This window comes from Myotis yumanensis, unplaced genomic scaffold (genome assembly GCF_028538775.1).
Source record: "Myotis yumanensis isolate MYYU_CA2020_CCGP unplaced genomic scaffold, mMyoYum1.0.hap1 SCAF_21, whole genome shotgun sequence".
Classification (NCBI taxonomy): domain Eukaryota; kingdom Metazoa; phylum Chordata; class Mammalia; order Chiroptera; family Vespertilionidae; genus Myotis; species Myotis yumanensis.
In genome coordinates this window covers 10,026,244-10,047,617 of record NW_027223772.1, presented here as the reverse complement: position 1 = coordinate 10,047,617, position 21,374 = coordinate 10,026,244, and the positions used below count along the sequence as shown (strand labels likewise).

The following is a 21,374-nucleotide window of genomic DNA, read 5'->3' as shown; positions in this document are numbered from 1 at the left end:
ATATGCCTGCTCTTGTGCCAGTACACAGGGTTTGTAGTATCACTTGATATCTGGTATTGTGATTCCTCCAAATTTGTTCTTCTTTCTCGAGATTGCTACAGCTATTTGGCATCCTTTTTGGTTCCATATAAATATTTGGAGTGTTTGTTCTAGGTCTGTGAAATATGCTGTTGTTATTTTAATAGGGATTGCACTGAATCTATATATTGCTTTGGGTAGTATGACAATTTTAATGATATTAATTCTACCAATCCATGAATGCAGTATAATCTTCCACTTTTTCATATCTTCCTCTATTTCTTTGTTCAATGTCTTGAGATTTCTGAGTACAAGTCTTTCACCTCCTTGGTTAAGTTTATTCCTAAGTATCTCAATTTTTTTGTTGTAATGGTAAATGGGATTTTTTTTTTTAGTTCTATTTTGGAGAGTTCATTATTGGTGTATAAAAATGCCATAGATTTCTGGATATTAATTTTGTATCCTGCTATGTTGCCGAATTCGTTTATCTAATAGTTTTTTTATGAAGTCTTTAGGGTTTTCCATGTACAATATCGTATCATTGCAAATAATGAGTGTTACTTCCTCCTTTACTATTTGGATGCCTTTTACTTTTTCTTCTTGTCTGATCGTTATGACTAGGACTTCCAGTACTATATTGAACAAGAGTTGTGAAAGTGGGCATCCCTGTCTTGTTCCTGTTCTTAGGGGAAATGGCTTTAGATTTTACCCACTGAGTACAATGTTGGCTGTAGATCTGTCATATATGGTCTTTATTATGTTGAGGTATGATCCCTCTATTCCCAGGCTGCTGAGAGTTTTTATCAAAAAAGAGTGTTGGATTTTGCCAAATGCTTTTTCTACAGCAATTGATATGATCATGTGATGTTTGTCTTGCAATCTGTTTAAGTGATGTATCACATCTATTGATTTGTGAATATTATACCAGCCTTACAACCTCGGAATAAATCCCACTTGGTCATGTTGTATGATCTCTTTAATGTATTGCTAGATCCAATTTGCTAATATTTTGTTGAGGATTTTAGCACCTATGTTCATTTCACATCTACATTCAGGGAAATTAGTCTGTAATTCTCTTTCTTTGTAATGTCTTTATCTGGTTTTGGAATTAGGATAATATCGATCTCATAAAAAGAGCTTGGAAATGTTCCTTCCTCTTGAATTTTCTGGAATAGTTTGAGGAGGACAAGTGTTAGTTCTTCTTCGAATGTTTTGTAAAATTCCCCTGTGAAGCTGTCCGGATCAGGGCTTTTGTTTGCTGGGAGTTTTGTTTGTTTTTTTACTACTGCTTCAATTTCATCAGTAGTTATCGGCTATTCGGATTTTCTGATTCTTCATGATTGAGTTTTGGAAGACTGTATTTTTCTAGGAATATGTCCACTGAGTCCAGGTTGTCCAGTTTGTTGAAATATAGTCGTTCATAGTATTTTCTTTACAATCCTTTGTATTTCTGTGGGGTCAATTGATACTTCGCCTCTTTCATTTATTTGGGTCCTCTCTCTCTGTTTCTTGGTGAGTCTGGCTAGCAGTTCATCCATCTTGTACATCTTTTCAAAGAACCAGCTCTTGGTTTTATTGATTGTTTATTGTTGGGGAGCACATGGTTGAAGAGTTGTAAGGAGGACATACTGAGAAAAGGGAAATGTGTGGAAGGCCGCCTGCCCTGTTTATCAGAATTCCAACTTAGGGGAGTGTCGAAGGTGGCACCCCTAATTATTCCTTGACCTTTCCAAACAAGTCTGTGCATGTGCAGACCCGCAGGTGTTTACTAGAATCCTTATGCTTAATCCCTGGATGCCCTGGCTTACAGGACAATGTAAACACACGTGTCCTCCCAAGATTACTCACCCTACTGATTATATCTAAAGATAAAAATTCCAATAAAAGCCTAATGAGGCAGGCAATCAAGGCTGCCTGGCTCCTTCTGCCAGACTATCCCTTAGCCTTCTCTTTCACAGTGAAACTGTCTGAGTAATCCATTCATCCATTGTTCAAAGGGCTGCTGGTCAGCCCTGGCAGTTTATATTGTTTTTTTAGTCTCTATGTCATTTATTTCTGCTCTGATCTTTATTATTTCCTTCCTTCTGCAGACTCTGAGCTTTTCTTATTGTTCTCTTTCTAATTCTTTAAGTTGTAGGGTTAGATAACTTATTGAAAGTTTTTATTGTTTTTTGAGGTAGGCCTGTAGTGCTATGAACTACACTCTCAGAACTATTGTCACTGTGTCCTATAGATTTTGGGTTGCTCTGTGTTCATTTTCATTTGTTTCCAGGATGTTTTTTATTTCTTCTTTTATCTTTTTGGTAATCCATTTATTGTTTAATAGCATGCTATTTAGCCTCCATGTGTTTAAATGTATTTGAGTGTTTTTATTGTAGTTGATTTCTAATTTCAGGCCATTGTGATCTGAGAAGATGCTTGATATGATTTCAATCTTCTTGAACTTGTAGAGACTTAGTTTTTGTCCTAATATGTGGTCTATCATTGAAAATGTCCCATGTGCATTTGAGAAGAATGTATATTTTATAGCTTTGGGGTAAAATGTTCTGAAAATGTTAATTAATTCCATCTGAGCTAGTGTATCATTTAGGATTGCTGTTTCTTTGTTGATATTTTGTCTCGGGAAAAAAAGTCCCCTACCATGATTGTATTGCTGTCAATTTCTCACTTAAAATCCTCCAGAAGTTTTATTATATATTTTGATGCTCCAGTATTGGGTGCATACTTGTTTACGAGTTATATATAACCTCTTGTTGTATCGATCACTTTAGTATTGTGAAGTGGCCTTCATTATCTCTTGTTATAGCCTACACTTTGAAGTCTATTTTGTCAAATATGAGTATTGCTAACCCCAAATTTCCATTTGCCTAGAAATTTTTTCCCATCCCTTCACTTTCGTTCTTTGTTCTCAGGTGGGTCTCCTGTAGACAGCATATATATGGGTTGTTTTCTTATCTATTCTGCTACCCTATGTCTTTTGATTGGAGCACTTAAGCCAGTTACATTTAAGGTTATTACTGATAGGTAGTAATATATTACCATTCTTATTATTTATGCCTGTGTTCTTCTCTTTCTATTTATTCTTTTTAAACAGGCCCTTTACCATGTCTTGCAGTGCTGGTTTGGTGATAATAAGTTCTTTTAGCCTTTTTTGTCTATGAAGCTCTTTATTTCCCCTTCAATTTTGAATGATGGGCTTGCTGGACAGAGTAGTCTTGGGTTCAGTCCCTTGGTTTTCATTATCTTGTATACTTCATGACATTCCTTTCTGGCCTGCAGTGTTTCTATTATTGAGAAGTCAGCTGACAATCTATTGGGAGCTTCCTTGTACATAACTTTCTGTCTCTCCTTTGCAGCCATTAAGATTCTTTCTTTGTCTTTGTTTGCAATTTTAATTAATATGTGCCTAGGTGTGAGTCTTTTGGGTTGATTCTTGATTGGGACTCTCTCTGTTTCCTGAACCTAAGTGACTTTTTCCTCCGCCAGGTTAGAGAAATTTTCTGCCAGGTTCTCTATTCATTTCTCAGATTCTGCTCCTTCTGGTACTCCTATAATGCAAATGTTGTTAGGTTTCATGTTGTCCCACAACCCCTTAGACTCTACTCCTACTTCTTAATTTTTTTTTCCCCATTTGCTGCTCTGAATGGGTGGGGGTTTTTTCACCTTGTCTTCCAATTCGCTAATTTGGTCCTCAGCTTCTTCTAGTTTAATATTTAATCCTTCCAGATGTTCTTTATTTCAGCTATGTCATTCCTCATTTCCAACTGATTTGTTCTTCATGCTCTTTCTTCATTTGGTGTAGCTCTCATTGAAACCCTTATCATTCTCATAAAGTTGCTTGTAGTTCTCACTGAATTGTTTATGCACCCTTATTACCATTACTCAGAATTCTTAGGGGAAATCAAGATGGCGGCATAGGCTAACGCCGGAGTTTGCTGCCTCGAACAACCACTTCAAAAATACAACTAAAAGACGGAACGGACATCATCCAGAACCACAGGAAGGCTGGCTGAGTGGAAGTTCTACAACTGGAGGAAAGAAAATAGCATACCGAGACTCAGAGCAGGCTCAGTGCTGAAGTGAAATACTAAGGTGCGAAGTGCATGTGGAGTGGGCCGGCGGCGGAGGGCGCGGCTGTTGTTTTCAATCAGGAGGGAGTTTCAGACTCTGAGCTCCAGATCCGGGCGAGTCTCTAGGGACCCAGACTCAAACGGGAGAAGCGGGACTGTCTGGCTTCGGTAGGAACTCGAAGGCAGCTTTCTCTCAGAGGTTTGCAGCAGCTGCTGGGACTCTGAGAGGCAGAGCCCCTGGGGACAGAACTGAGAGCAGCCATAACTGCTCGCTCCGCCCACCCTGTAGATCCCCGGGGACCCGCCCCGCCCAAGCCCTGCACAGAGGCATTTGCCAGATAGCCTCAGGCAAAGGCTAGATTAGCACCGCCCTAGAGATCCAGCACAGAAGTTCTCCCACTGCAGACACAGCTGACTCTCATAGCCAGTTAGCCTTCAGGTCAAATCACTCCCAGTATTGCCGACAACAATCAAGGCTTAACTACAACAAGACTGCGCACAAAGACCACAAGGGGGTGCACCAAGAAAGCATAAAAAATGCGGAGACAAAGAAACATGACAGAAATGGAGGATATAGAGCTAAAAGACGCACTGTTAAGGTCTTTCAATAATTTTCTAGAAACTGCCAATAAACTTGATGAGATCTACAAGAAATCTAATGAGACCCTCAATGCTGTGATAAAGAACCAACTAGAAATTAAGCATACACGGACTGAAATAAAGAATATTATACAGACACCCAACAGCAGACCAGAGGAGCGCAAGAATCAAGTCAAAGATTTGAAATGCGAAGAAGCAAAAAACACCCAACCGGAAAAGCAAAATGAAAAAAGAATCCGAAAATACGAAGATAGTGTAAGGAGCCTCTGGGACAGCTTCAAGCGTACCAACATCAGAATTATAGGGGTGCCGGAAGATGAGAGACAGCAAGATATTGAAAACCTATTTGAAGAAATAATGACAGAAAACTTCCCCCACCTGGTGAAAGAAATAGACTTACAGGTCCAGGAAGCGCAGAGAACCCCAAACAAGAGGAATCCAAAGAGGACCACACCAAGACACATCATAATTAAAATGCCAAGAGCAAAAGACAAAGAGAGAATCTTAAAAGCAGCAAGAGAAAGAAACTCAGTTACTTACAAGGGAATATCCATATGACTGTCAGCTGATTTCTCAACAGAAACTTTGCAGGCCAGAAGGGAGTGGGAAGAAATATTCAAAGTGATGAATAGCAAGAACCTACCACCAAGATTACTTTATCCAGCAAAGCTATCATTCAGAGGTGAAGGTCAGATAAAGAGCTTCACAGATAAGGAAAAGCTAAAGGAGTTCATCACCACCAAACCATGATTATATGAAATGCTGAAAGGTATCCTTTAAGAAGAGGAAGAAGAACAAAAAGGTAAAGATACAAATTATGAACAACAAACATGCATCTATCAACAAGTGAATCTAAGAATCAAGTGAATAAATAATCTGATGTACAGAATGAACTGGTGATTATAATAGAATCAGGGACATAGAAAGGGAATGGACTGACTATTCTTGGTGGGGAAAGGGGTGTGGGAGATGCAGGAAGAGACTGACAAAAATCGTGCACCTATGGATGAGGACAGTGGGTGGGGAGTGAGGGCGGAGGGTGGGGCGGGAACTGGGAGGAGGGGAGTTATGGGGGGAAAAACAGGAACAAATGTAATAATCTGAACAATAAAGATTTAATTTAAAAAAAAAGAATTCTTTATCTGACAAATTATTACCTCCATTTCATTTAGTTCATTTTTTGGCAATTCCTCCTTTTCTTTCATTTGGGGATATTTGTCTTCCCACTTTTGGTGTCCCTTTGTTTTTGTTTCTATGTATTAGTTCAAACTGCTATGCCTCCCAGATTTTGTGGGGTGGTCTTATGTACTCCGTGTTTTGTGGGAATCAGTGGTGCAGTCTCTTAGATCTTCTGAGCTGAGTGCTCTAGGAAAGCCCATTACTTGAGTTATTTGGGTTCTCTTGTTGTAGTTGGGTCTTGAATGTTATTGTCCCATTAGTGGATGAAGTCTCCTCTCAGGAAGGTTGAGTATGTGGCTCACCCCTGACTTACGTGTGCAAGTTTTTGTGGAGGTGCTAACTGAATAGAACAATATGCAACACAAAAAAATGCAAACCAAAAGAAACAAAATAAAAACATACAAAAGCACCATCAAAATCAACCACCAGAGAAGTGAGAATTAGGAAAAAGAGAGCAAGAATGATAGAAAAAAAGAAAAAATACAAGGAGAAAACAAAACAGACAACAAAAATGGAGGAAGGAGGTATGTAGATGCACAGCTGAAATAAAGACAACAAGAATGAAGAATTAGAGCAGTGGTTCTCAACCTTGGCTGCACATTAGAATCACCTGGGAATCTTTATAAAATCCTGATTTCTGGGCCTCATCCTCCAGAAATTCTGTTTCTTTGTTATGGGGTGGGGCCACAACATTAGTAATATAGGTAGGTACATTGTTATTAACTGAATTAGGGTACTCCTAAGCTGGCCTTTGCTAAAAACGTCCTCAATCTAATTGAGGTACGTTCGCTGAGGTCGACCCCTTCCAACTCTCCCATCCACACTCGTCTTGTATACTTGTTTCAGATAGACGAGTGTGGATGGGAGATTTGGAAGGGGTTGACCTCAGCAAACGTACCTCAAAACAATGTACCTCCCCCGAGCTGCCTGCGCCGGGTCTCCCATCGACCGACACCCCCCACTTCTTCTAACGGCACTTCTTCAAAATAGACTCGCCCAGGCCGAAAACCGACTTCTGTGCATGGGCCACGAAGTTTCAATCGCACTGTATGTGCACACCAACACATGCTATTTTGTGGAAGAGCCACACTCAAGGGGCCAAAGAGCCGCATGTGGCTCGAGAGCCACGGTTTGCCAACCACTGACCTAGGGCAGGGTTTTTCTTCTTTTCCTGCCCTACAGCTACTGGGAGGGCTTAGCTCCTCTCAGAAAAAAAGGCCGTTTTGGTTTGGGGGACCTATGACTAAATGCTCCTGCCTGGTGTTTTTCCAAGTTTCCCCAGAATGCTTTGCACCCTAGCCTCTCTTTAGGCTCCTGGAGTCCGTGTCTCCCTCCCTGCACCAAAGCCTCAGGTGTGTAGCTGCAAATGAAAACTCCTGTGCTCTGGGTAAAAACAAAACAAAACAAAACAAAACAAATACAAAATGGAACTGCGGCTTTCTCTCTGACCAGCTCCAGTCTATCAGCTCCAGGCTCCACTGCAGTCAACAGCCCTGCCGACTTTCTCAGCTGGATGTTTCATGAGCTGCAGGTCTCGGCTCTGGTGCTCCGGGCTGTGGAGTCAGCCTGAGTTCAGGGCCTCTATCTTCTGAGGGAACAGATCCTGCTATAGCCCAGTGCTACCCTCGTGTGCTCGCCCTTCCTACTGGTCTCCAGGTGTTTTCTGTCCTTCCTTGAAATAAGTCTCCTCCTCAGCTGAACCTCAGTTGGTAATTCCATGTGAATGTTCTCCAATTTAGTTGTATTTCCAGTCTGGCCCTGGGATGAGGTGCAGGTCAAATCTTCCTTCTCTGCTGCCATTTTTTCTCTCCTGAATATTTGTTTTTATCATATTGAATGTTCTCTCCTGAATGTTTGCTTTTATTGCATTGACTTTTTTTGGCACCTCCAACCTGTATCATGAAAATTTACAGTGGTTAACATTTACCCATCCACTTAAACAATCCTATATAATAAAAGTTTAATATGCAGATCGACCAAACAGTGGAAGGACCAGTCGCTATGATGCACACTGACCACCCGGGGGCAGACACTCAGTGCAGGAGCTGCCCCCTGGTGGTCAGTGCGCTCCCACAGGGAGAAAGCCGCTCAGCCAGAAGCCTGACTCACGTGGCCTATGAGAGGACACAGGCCGGGCTGAAGGACACCCTCCATTAATGCACGAATCTCATGCACCGGGCCTCTAGTATAAAATATGACCTAATATAAGTGAATAAAAGAAATCAGGACAAAGATGTCCTAATCTATAGAATTAGTGAATATGTTATCTGATATGCTAAAAAAGACTTTGCAGATGTGATGAAACTAAGGATCTTGAGATGGGAACATTACTAGTATTCTGTATTATCCAGGAGACCCCGATGCCATCACATGGGTCCTGTAAAGGAAGGAGGAAGGCAGGAGAGTAAGAAAAGATGTGATAATAAAAGGAGAGGTGGGAGTGATGTGGGTCCAAAAGCCAAAGAATGTGGGCAGCCTCTAGAACAGTGATGGCGAACCTTTTGAGCTCGGCATGTCAGCATTTTGGAAAACCCTAACTTAACTCTGGTGCCGTGTCACATATAGAAATTTTTTGATATTTGCAACCATAGTAAAACAAAGATTTATATTTTTGATATTTATTTTATATATTTAAATGCCATTTAACAAAGAAAAATCAACCAAAAAAATGAGTTCGTGTGTCACCTCTGACAAACCTGTCATAGGTTTGCCATCACTAACTCTAGAAGCTGGAGGACAATGAAACAGATTCTCCCCTGAAGCCTGCAGAAGGACTCAGCCTTGCCAACATGTTGATTTTAGCCCAGTGAAACTGATTTCAGACTTTTGCCCTTCAAACTGTAAGACAAATTTGTGTGGTTTTTATACCTCTAAATTTGTGGTAATATATTACAGAAGTAATGAGAAACTAATACAGATTAGTACAAAAAAATGCATCCAATTGGCTCTATATATTTTTGTGATCAACTCAAAACTGGCAAATAAATCGTGACTTGATTTGAGCAAAAGCTAAAGACATATCAGTTGTAAGGGAGAAGCACAATCCTTCCTCTTAGTCTTTCCAAGGAGAAATCTCTAAGGCTATTTATAAAAAGATGCTTTGCCTACTCAGGTAACGGAAAAATCTACCTATGTATGAGGAATTTCCAATTTAAAAATGTTCCAAAAATAAATGGTTTCTTTCCAGACTGCTTTATGTTATTCAATAAATATCTACCACTCATTCTTACATTCTTTTTCTTTGGCAATAAATTTCTTCATTTATTTCACTTTCTCCCAAATATCAAAATATTTTTCCTCTATATAGGAAGAACCCTAATTTTTTTTTGCTTTCTCCCTTGCTCCTTAGGTCAAAATCTTTAGTTTTATATTGTATCTGTAGGAGGGAGAAAGGGAAGGTAGCCTTAAAACTCAAAGAAATGACAATCACCACCACATTGAACTGACATAGGCCTGTGAACCTGGGTACTCATTAATTAAAAATATCAGTTCTCTAACAAAGTATTAACACCCAAATATGTGGCATACCAACCAACATCAAATGAAAAATAGCAAACCTGTCAGTAATTCCTATGTATAAGGAATGTAATTTAACTTTAGTATTTTATCTTTCAATAAACTCTTTAACCAATATTTTTAAGAGCAGAGTCCGAAAATTATTCCAAAGTATTCAAGCAATCAAACAATAAATTTCAATGCATTAGGATACAGAAGGGGGAAAGTAACCAGATTTACCTTTCATTTAAAAAAGGAAATTTGATAAACCAACCTCAATGTGTATGTTATTTGCATGGTGGCCTGACAAATAATTAAATCATGAAAGCATAGTTTTTGAACCAGAAACAATTTTAGGAATTGTCTAAACTCAAATCCCCCAGTTCACAGATGAGGAGACTCAGACCCTATATCAGTCACTGAGCTAACTAAACCTAGAATCACTAACTTGAATGAGGACACTCAAAGTCATGTGTTACAAAGCAGTAAAAACAAACATACTGAAGAGAGGGAAAAGACCTTGACCCAGCTTTGCCAATGTCATGCTTCCAGTCTTTAGTCCAGGGTGGGAAAACTTTTTGACTCAAGGGCCACAATGGGTTCTTAAACTGGACCAGAGGGCCGGAACAAAAGCATGGATGGAGTGTTTGTGTGAACTAATAGAAATTCAAAGTAGAGAGATTGAACCAAGATGGCGGCATAGGTAAACACCGGAGACTGCTGCCGCAAACAACCACTTCAAAAATACAACTAAAAGACGGAACAGACATCACCCAGAACCACAGGAAGGCTGGCTGAGGAGAGACTCTTCAACTAGAAGGAAAGAGAACAGCAAACCGAGGCTCAGAGGCGGCGCAGTGTGGAAAATACAAAGGTACCAAGGTGCGTGCACAAAGCGGGCTGGTGGCTGAGGGCGCGGTTGTTGTTTTCAGTCGGGAGGGAGTCTCAGACTCTGGGCTCCAGATCCGGGCGAGTCTCTAGGGACTCAGACTCAGACGGGAGAAGCGGGATTGTCTGGCATCAGTTGGAATCTGAGGGCAGTTTTGTCTCCAAGGTTTGCAGCGGCTGCCGGGGTTCTGAGAAGCAGAGCCCCTGGGGAAGGACTGAGAGCAGACATAACTGCTCCCTCCACCCGCCCTGTTGATCCCACCCCGCCCAAGCCCTGCGCAGAGCCATTTGCCGGATCGCCTCAGACAAAGGCTAGATTAGCACCTCCCCAGAGGACAGAAGTTTTCCACACAGCTGATTCTCACAGCCAGTCAGCCTAGTGGTCAAATCCCTCAGTATTAACTAAAAAAATCAAGGCTTAACTAGAACAAGACTGCGCACAAAGACCACAAGGGGGTGCACCAAGAAAGCATAAAAAATGCGGAGACAAAAAAACATGACAGAAATGGAGGATATGGAGTTAAAAAACGCAATTTTGAGGGCTTGCAATAAACTTGTGGAGAGCCTCACAAAAACTAATGAGACCCTCGATGCTACGATAAAGAAACTAGAAATTAAGCATACACGGACTGAAATAAAGAATATTATACCCAATAGCAGACCAGAGGAGCACAAGAATCAAGCCAAAGATTTGAAATGCGAAGAAGCAAAAAACACCCAACCGGAAAAGCAAAATGAAAAAAGAATCCGAAAATACGAAGATAGTGTAAGGAGCCTCTGGGACAGCTTCAAGCGCACTAATGTCAGAATTATTGGGGTGCCAGAAGATGAGAGACAGCAAGATACTGAAAACCTATTTGAAGAAATAATGGCAGAAAACTTCCCCCACCTGGTGAAAGAAATGGACTTACAGGTCCAAGAAGCGCAGAGAACCCCAAACAAAAGGAATCCAAAGAGGACCACACCAAGACACATCATCATTAAAATGCCAAGAGCAAAAGACAAAGAGAGAATCTTAAAAGCAGCAAGAGAAAGAGACTCAATTACCTACAAGGGAATACCCATACGACTGTCAGCTGATTTCTCATCAGAAACTTTGCAGGCCAGAAGGGAATGGCAAGAAATATTCAAAGTGCTGAATACCAAGAACCTACAACCAAGAGTACTTTATCCAGCAAAGCTATCATTCAGAATTGAAGGTCAGATAAAGAGCTTCACAGATAAGGAAAAGCTAAAAGAGTTCATCACCACTAAACCAGTATTATACGAAATGCTGAAAGGTATCCTTTAAGAAGAGGAAGAAGAAAAAGGTAAAGATACAAAATGTGAACAATAAACATGCATCTATCAACAAGTGAATCTAAGAATCAAGTGAATAAATAATCTGATGTACAGAATGAACTGGTGATTATAATGAATCAGGGACATAGAAAGGGAATGGACAGACTATTCTTGGGAGGGAAAGGGGAATGGGAGATGCGGGAAGAGACTGACAAAAATCGTGCACCTATGGATGAGGACAGTGGGTGAGGAGTGAGGGCAGAGGGTGGGGCGGGAACTGGGAGGACGGGAGTTATGGGGGGGGGGGGGAAGACGAACAAATGTAATCTGAACAATAAAGATTTAATTTAAAAACAATAAAAATAAAAAGTGACACTGGAAAAATAAATAAATAAATAAATTCAAAGTAAACATCATTACATGAAAGGGTACGGTCTTTTTTTTTTTTTTAGTTTTATTAATTTCAAACGGGCCGGCCGAAACCAGTTTGGCTCAGTGGATAGAGCGTTGGCCTGTGGACTGAAAGGTCCCAGGTTCGATTCCGATCAAGGGCATGTACCTGGGTTGCGGGCACATCTCCAGTGGGAGATGTGCAGGAGGCAGCTGGTCGATGTTTCTCTCTCATCGATGTTTCTAACTCTCTATCTCTCTCCCTTCCTCTCTGTAAAAAATCAATAAAATATATTTTTAAAAAAAATTTCAAACGGGCCGGATCCGGCCCGCGGGCCGTAGTTTGCCCACGGCTGCTTTAGTCTATACTACCAATCGTCACTTTGAGATACACTTACCACTGGGGATATATAGTACAGAGATTGCCTAAGGAGTACATAGGCACAATTAGTTTTAAGATCAATTTCTAGGTCTTCAACTTTCATATGTACTCTTAGTCTGTTCAGGCTACTACAACAAAATACCACAAACCGAGTGGCTTATAAAAAACAGAAATTTATTTCTTACATTCTTGAGATTAGAAAGTTGAAAAACAAGGTGCCACAGATTCAGCATCTAGTGGGGACCTGCTCCCTTGTTCACAGTCAGCCATCCTTTTGCTGTGACTTCATACATTGGAAGAGGTTAGGGAGCTCTCTGGGGCCTCTTTTATAAAAGCACTGATCCCACTCATTATGCCTAATAATGACCTAATCACTTCCTAAAGGCCCTACCTCCTAGTACCATTCCTTTGGAGATGAGGTTTCAATAAATAAATGAAGGGATCCAGCAGAACACAAACATTCCGTCAGTGGTATCATTCTCTTTCCTAAAAATTCTGTAAGAACAATTGAGGTCTAACCTTTCTTTCTTTTTTTTTTAATACCTGCCCAGTGCTTGGAAGTAATTAATTCATGTTATAAAATTGTTTTTACTAATATAATGATTGTAATAGCTCCATTTTCTGTTCATACTAGAGGCCCAGTGCACAAAATTCATGCACTCGAGTGGTCCCTCAGCCTGGCCTGCAGCCCCTCGCAGTCCAGGAGCCCTTGGGAATGTCTGACTGGTAGCTTAGGCCTGCTCCCCACAGGAGCCTGGCTTCTCGCTGAGCAACGCTTCCTCTGTGGGAGCGCACTGACCACCAGGGGGCAGCTTCTGTATTGAGCATCTACCCCCTGGCGGTCAGTAAGCATCACAGCAAGTGTCATTCTGCCATTTGGTTGATTTGCATATTACCCATTTATTATATAGGATTTTTACCAAACTGGGATCATATTAGTATCTTCACCAATTGGGACTGAATCTTTTTTTTTTTTCTAGATGTACTGAGCACTTATTTATTTTTTTTTAAATTAAATCTTTATTGTTCAGATTATTACATTTGTTCCTCTTTTTCCCCCCATAACTCCCCTCCTCCCAGTTCCCGCCCCACCCTCCGCCCTCACTCCCCACCCATTGTCCTCATCCATAGGTGCACGATTTTTGTCCAGTCTCTTCCCGCGTCTCCCACACCCCTATCCCCACCAAGAATAGTCAGTCCATTCCCTTTCTATGCCCCTGATTCTATTATAATCACCAGTTCATTCTGTACATCAGATTATTTATTCACTTGATTCTTAGATTCACTTGTTGATAGATGCATGTTTGTTGTTCATAATTTGTATCTTTACCTTTTTCTTCTTCTTCCTCTTCTTAAAGGATACCTTTCAGCATTTCATGTAATACTGGTTTTGGTGGTGAACCCCTTTAGCTTTTCCTTATCTGTGAAGCTCTTTATCTGACCTTCACTTCTGAATGATAGCTTTGCTGGATAAAGTAATCTTGGTGGTAGGTTCTTGCTATTCATCACTTTGAATATTTCTTCCCACTCCCTTCTGGCCTGCAAAGTTTCTGTTGAGAAATCAGCTGACAGTCATATGGATATTCCCTTGTAAGTAACTGAGTTTCTTTCTCTTGCTGCTTTTAAGATTCTCTCTTTGTCTTTTGCTCTTGGCATTTTAATGATGATGTGTCTTGGTGTGGTCCTCTTTGGATTCCTTTTGTTTGGGGTTCTCTGCGCTTCCTGGACCTGTAAGTCTATTTCTTTCACCAGGTGGGGGAAGTTTTCTGTCATTATTTCTTCAAATAGGTTTTCAATATCTTGCTCTCTCTCATCTTCTGGCTCCCCTATAATTCTGATGTTGGTACGCTTGAAGCTGTCCCAGAGGCTCCTTACACTATCTTCGTATTTTCGGATTCTTTTTTCATTTTGCTTTTCCGGTTGGGTGTTTTTTGCTTCTTCGCATTTCAAATCTTTGACTTGATTCTTGCGCTCCTCTGGTCTGCTGTTGGGTGTCTGTATAACATTCTTTATTTCAGTCCGTGTATGCTTAATTTCTAGTTGGTTCTTTATCACAACATCGAGGGTCTCATTAGATTTCTTGTAGATCTCATTAAGTTTATCGGCAGTTTCTAGAAAATTATTGAAAGACCTTAAAAGTGTGGTTTTGAGCTCTATATCCTCCAATTCTGACATTTGTGTCCTGTTTGTCTCCGCATTTTTTATGCTTTCTTGGTGCACCCCCTTGTGGTCTTTATGCGCAGTCTTGTTGTAGTTAAGCCTTGATTGTTGTAGTAATACTGGTGGGGATTTGACCTCCAGGCCAACTGGCTGTGCGAATCAGCTGTGTCTGCAGTGGAAGAACTTCTCTCCTCTAGGGAGGTGCTAATCTAGCCTTTGCCTGAGGCTATCCGGCAAATGTCTCTGTGCAGGGCTTGGGCGGGGCGGGTCCCAGGGGATCAACAGGGCGGGCGGAGCGAGCAGTTATGGCTGCTCTCAGTTCTGTCCCCAGGGGCTCTGCCTCTCAGAGTCCCAGCAACCGCTGCAAACCTCTGAGAGAAAGCTGCCTTCGAGTTCCGACCAAAGCCAGACAGCCCCGCTTCTCCCGTTTGAGTCTGGGTCCCTAGAGACTCGCCTGGATCTGGAGTTCAGAGTATGAGGCTCCCTCCCGATTGAAACAGACAACCGCACCCTCAGCCGCCAGCCTGCTCCACATGCACTCCGCACCTTAGTATTTCACTTCAGCACTGCCCCTCCTCTGAGTCTTGGTATGCTTTTCTCTTTCCTCCTAGTTGTAGAATTTCCACTCAGCCAGCCTTCCTGTGGTTCTGGATGATGTCCGTTCCGTCTTTTAGTTGTATTTTTGAAGTGGTTGTGCAAGGCAGCAATCTCTGGTGTTTACCTATGCCGCCATCTTGGTTTCTCGAGGTCTAACCTTTCTTTTCCTCCCTCTACTGTGACAATCATTTTTCTTCCACTTTGTAGAAGAAGCTGTGATGTTGTGGTGTGTAATAAGAAATATGTATTTTGGTCTTTGTCCAAGTTTCCTGGCTCACAGTTCCCAAAACCCTTGGAATTTCCTAAGTGATGAGAGCAACGGGAGGATCTTTTGTTGTAATATTTGGTCTCTAGTTCTCAATATCTCCAGAGCAATAAGGTGAAAGGTTGTCTTATTCAATAACAAGCCCCTTTCAATCACATTTGAGTTTATATTAATGGTTTTGGAAAGTCCCTAAGGATGGAGGCTGGTTGCCAGGGTACCAACCAGGATTCATGGGTAGGAACTTTCAGTCTCACCCCTTCCTTCCAAAGGTACTGGAGGTGGAGTCAACCACAAATGGCCAGTGATTTCATCAGTCATCCTACAGAGTGAGGCCTCCACAAAAATCTCTGATCCATGGGGTTTGAAGAGCTTCTGGGCTGGTGAAAAAGAATATATCCACTTGCTGGGAGGGGGTGCACCCCAAACTCCATAGGGACAGAAACTCCTGTGCTTGGGCCTGCTGGACCTCACTTTATGTATCTCTTCATCTGGCTATTTGTTTCCTTTAATATTTTTGGTAACAAACTGGTGATCTAGTAAGTACTGTCTTCCTGAGTCCTGTGAGCAGCTCTAGCAAATTCATCAGAACCAAGGAGGCGGCCGTGGGAACCTTTGGTTTATAGCTGATAGGTCAGAAGCATGGGTGACAACCTGGACTGTGATTGTCTCTGAAGGGGGTGGGGGGGTAGCCTTGAGGAACTGAGCCCTTGACCTGTGGGATCTAATACCATCTCTAGGTAAATAGTGTCAGAATTGAGTTAAATTGTAGGACCCTGTCGGGTGTATGAGAATTGCTTCGTGTGGGAACACCCCTACATGTTTGGTAAAGAGAAATGAAGAGAAATGTTCTGCAATAGAGTATTAAGAGTAGGAGACATCCAGGAAAGGAAGTATGCCTTCCCTTTTCAGAAGCCATTCTGGACTTACTATGGTACACAATAGTCCTAAAGTGCAAACCCAGGGCTCCACACAGGGACCAAACGACTAGCAATGATACTCTTCTGAAGGCATCCACTGCAAACAGCACCGCCACCATCCCATCTAACTCATTAAGAGCTGCTTTACAATTTTACGTTTATATTTAACAGATTATTTTCAAAATTTATAAAATGTTAAATTACTTTAATCAATTATGTACTAGAAATAAAGAGATAACTCAATTCAGAAAAAAATTAAATGCACAATCTTAAATTATATGAATTTTTATTGCAGAATCTTTTGAAAGTGTTGTATTCTTGTATTCACTGTATTCTACTCAGTCAGAAGCAGTTTCTTCATCAGACTGTCCTGAATGTCTTCAACTTCCACACTTGCCTCATTTCCAAATAAAAATGCACCTTTCCCTGCTTCCCTGAGGTCTCTGGGCCTTCTCTCTTTTGCCACCCATGCTCTATTCCCATCCCTTCTCAACTCATTTTAGATTTTCTCCATCCATTCTTCTCCCTGTCCATCACCTTCTTTTCTCTTGGCCTACTAAAAAACCTTTTTCCCCCATTATAAAAATGAATAAAAGTAAAACCCATTTCCTTGATCATGTCATCCAACTTCCTTCTTTCCCTTCATAGCCAAGCTTTTTGCTCACTGCTGTCTCTATTTTCTCAGTAACTGTTTGCTCCTAGTTTCCAGAAATGACTTCTGCTGCCACCATCATGTTGAAGCTTTTTGGACAAAGGGCAAACAATAACACTAACTCTGTGCTACCAACCTTGGGACAAGTCCAATATTAACTGTTCAGGCCTTGCTTTGTTTACCTGCCCTGCAGCATCAAACAGTCTTGGCAGTACCTGCCCTAAGCACGCTCTTCTTCCTTCGTTGCACAGGCATCACTCTTCCTTTCTCCAAAAGCTCCTACTAAGGCACCCCTCTAAGGGCTCTTCTTCCTCTGGCTGTCATGCAATGCCCAGGATTCTCTGATCTTGAAGTAGATTTTCAAATGTGTAAAACACACACACACACACACACACACACACACACACACTCATACATACACCCACACACCAAATACCACAAAAGCCTGTCCCTTTTCCATTATAAAAGCTGAGCCTAACCTTCTTACCATAATGTCCTTGCCTGGTAGACTGGTCTTGACCATTACCAAAGAAAAAGCTCTAATTCTAAGTCCAAAGAGATAATGGGAGATTCCTTAGCAAACGATGAAGGACAGGGATATATTTATTTCTCTAGATCAGGTGAATTCAAGGCAGTAGCTTACTCTACCACATACTATGGCCTTAGGAACAAACGGAGGAGCAACTGTGCCCCTCAATTTGCCTTGCAAATATGCAAAAATTATACCATCAACCATTTCCAAAACTGTGTTGGAATCATCAGTGTAATCAATTCACCTACTTCAATAGTTCAGATGAGAGACATTGAGGAGGCCTGGTATGGGACACAGGGTAATACTAAATATTGGGAGATAATACACCATGTTTTAACTTATTCACTACCTCTCAACCATGAAAAAGGAAGGAAGGTGAGATCAAACTGGTGTTCACTTACACCATTCACTTTTATCATTATGTATGTCATGCCACTGACAGTAAGTTGGGCCACCCAAGCCTCCTTCTTGAGGCCTAGATTTGGCACCAAAACAGACAGACTGTTAGAAAAGACACAAGGATGAGAAGGAGAAATCTGAGTTACATCTTTTTAAAATATATATATATATTATTGATTTTTTACAGAGAGGAAGGGAGAGGAATAGAGAATGAGAAACATCGATCAGCTGCCTTCCGCACACCCCCTACTGGGGATGTGCCCACAACCAAGGTACATGCCCTTGACGGGAATCGACCTGGGACCCTTCAGTCAACAGGCTGACGCTCTATCCACTGAGCCGAACCGGTTACCGCTGAGTTTCATAAAGGAGTGAGGCAAATCTCAAAAGTAATCCCAAAGCCCAGACTTTGATTTTTTTTTTTTTATTCAATGAAAATGCCCAGAGAGAGAATGTACCATACTTTTAAACATTAATGTGAATATCACTGTTGACAGTGAATAAAGGTAGTTTGGCACCCTAACTCCACCTAGTAATGGGGAAAGGCAGAGGAACTAAGGTGCCTGTGATAGATGAAAGGACAAATTCTGCCTACAGCCATCCTGGGTAATTCCAAATTATTTTACCTGCTGTTTCTGAAATATTCAGTTAAAAGGATCGAGTGAGTAAAGAACCAATAAGTCATGGTTTACACTACTTACTATAGATTAAGCAAATTACTTGATCATTCTGTGACTGTTACTATTACTTTGATTCTGAACCCACTCTTCAAAATTTTGTTTTAAACACTGTCTTTCTATGGAATCATTTTGTTTACTTAAAATGCAAGCTTACCTCAATCTGTATAAACACAAAAGAGTATGTTTAATGCACAGTGTTACACCAGAATATTAGATACAAGACAAATAACTCATTTTATATGAGTTAAGAATTTAATGAATGGCAATCACTTAACTATTTTGAACTGCCACTAGGCAGCAAGTCAAACCTTTTCCAAAAAACATGAACAGCTATTTATGAGTTACCCATACCTTTTTTTTTTTTTTACATGCAATAAGTATTAGTATAACAAAGCACTTACGGAGGCTGACTCTAGGAGGGAGGCTGATTCTAGGAGGCAGGCTGCCAAGGTTTGAAGGCCCAACCTGCCACATATTAGCCCTGTAACCTTGGAAATTATTTCGCCTTTCTGCCCCTCAATTTCTGTATCTGTAAAATGGAAAACATAGTAGGATTACTATGAATGATAAAATGTGTAAATATACAGAAAGCACTTAGACCTGTGCCTGGCACATTGTCAGCACTCAAAAAAATGTTAGCTATTATCATTAGTTATTGCATTTCTAATGGAAAAAGAAAAAAGCTGAGGGCTTTCTCAAAGATTGCTCCACTAGAAATAATCTCTCTTGCCTGTCAGCAAAACTGCTCATGAAAGCAAGGGAGTCGACAGTGAGAATAAGCACCTATGTCATGGACAGGCTATGCACCACACAAACCTGAAAGCCCCAAAGTTGTTTGTTTTACTATCCACAAATATTAGAGTCAGAGGTTTCAAGATTTTGCTAAGCCACTTCCAGCTACATTCAGAAGATGGTAATATAAGATGGTTTGGTTGACTATCAAGTCATGGGTTGTATAAACACTAGTTTACAACAAAATGACTGTAAAAGTGGTACGGTTCTTAATGGTTATATTAAATTATATTTGAAGCCTTTTATTTTTCTAGCTGTAAATAATAGGGAGAAGAGTCTACTTGAAAGCAAGGACCAAATTTAAATAAACTGTAAGTTTCTCTACAGAACTTAGAAACTTCAGTTCAGCCTCTTTATATGTGCAAGATCAAACACAGTATACTTTATAATTTGAAAACAGAACACATCACTAGCAAACTAGGTTCCAATCCTAGCTCTACCACTATTAGCTGTGTAGCCCAAATATTTCATCTCTCTCTCTCTCTCTCTCTCTCTCTCTCTCTCTCTCTTTCTCTCTCTCTCTCGGAAGAAGTAATGATACTAATCTCTTAGAACTAAAAAGAAGATTTAAATGAGATAAATGTTGACAATAAATAGTAGTTGTAACTGTCAATAAATACTTCAGGAAAATATCATTTACTCTAGCTCCTACACACACACACACACACACACACACACACGCGCGCGCGCGCACGCGCAAGAAAAAATAATCTGAACCAGGAAATAAGGGGAAAAGCATAAAAAGAAAATAATTTAAGGTTCCTTCTACGAAAAGGGAAGGGGAGAATTGTGATACTTGGGAAAAAGTAAAGATAAATAAAATGCTAGGTTGACAAGCAAAGAAGTATGAGGAAGAGTCATAGATATTTATTAAATAACACAAAGAAATCTGGAAACAATGTATTTCTCAGTCATTATGAGAGATGAAGTCTATGTAATTAGAAACTCCAGGGATGATGTAACTATGACGCAGTAACATACCCTACCAAAGTAGGCTCTGAGATACTATAATTTAAAATTATTACAATATTATAAACTAAGTAAACTAATATTTGGAGTAAACTTAAAATAGAATGTTATGGGTGGGAGTGGGGTGGAGGTGGGCAATGGGGGGAAAAGGGAACATTTGTAATACTTTGAACAATAAAGTTTAAAATAAAAGTAACACTGAAAAAATAGAATGTCATAAATTCTATGGATTTTACACTTATCATTAACATAATTTATGTTCTTTATGTTATGTATACTGGAATAAAAACATATAAAAATAGTAATAATGCCATGTAAAGGATATGAATAATCTACACATCAGGAAACTCTATTGTTTCATTCAACAGATATTTACTGATTGTTGACTAAATAAAAAAGTATTTAATTTTATATATAATAATAAAAAAAAAAAGCAGAGTAGCCCTAACTGGTTTGGCTCAGTGGATAGAGCGTCAGCCTGCGGACTCAAGTGTCCCAGGTTCGATTCCCGTCAAGGGCATGTACCTTGGTTGCGGGCACATCCCCAGTAGGGAGTGTGCAGGAGGCAGCTGATCAATGTTTCTTTCTCATCGATGTTTCTAACTCTCTATTCCTCTCCCTCCCTCTCTGTAAAAAATCAATAAAATATTTAAAAAAAGCAGAGTAAAACAAAGGAATACCACTTTTTACCTATAAAATTAGCAACTAAAAGAATAATTCCCAGGCTGGCAAGAATACAGTTAAATGGTCACTATTATACAGGTTTGTGGGAGTGTAACTGGTACAAATTTTCTGGAGGGTAAGTAGAAAAGTATATCAAAAGCTTTGAAAGTGTTTATGTCTTTTCACCCATTAATCCACTTCTAGGAATTTAGTCTGAGGAAATAACCAGAAATGTACACAATGACTGACATAAAAGGATGTTCACTGTATATTTACAAAAGTAAAAAACTGCTAATGATCTAAATCTCTAACAGGAATTAAACAATTTGCAATCTAGTCATATAAAGGAACACAATGAACCACTACTCTTATTTGAGAAGAAATGATTTGAGGGAAGGAAAAATGATTGTGCTAGACTATGTACAATAAGATTGCAATTTGCTTT

General features: G+C 40.3%; 1 protein-coding gene across 3 annotated transcripts in view; it reads right to left on the bottom strand.

The window, feature by feature from the left end:
* The window catches only part of FANCC (FA complementation group C), a 277,702-nt gene that overhangs the window by 205,107 nt on the left and 51,221 nt on the right, over positions 1-21,374 (bottom strand). Inside the window, exon 2 of one of the 3 annotated variants that reach the window (XM_070400943.1) lies at positions 18,907-19,034. The exons of the other annotated variants lie outside the window; for them this stretch is intronic. The gene's annotated coding sequence lies outside the window, so the exon portion shown is untranslated. The remainder of the gene's footprint in view (positions 1-18,906; positions 19,035-21,374) is intronic. 3 annotated transcript variants of the gene reach the window in all.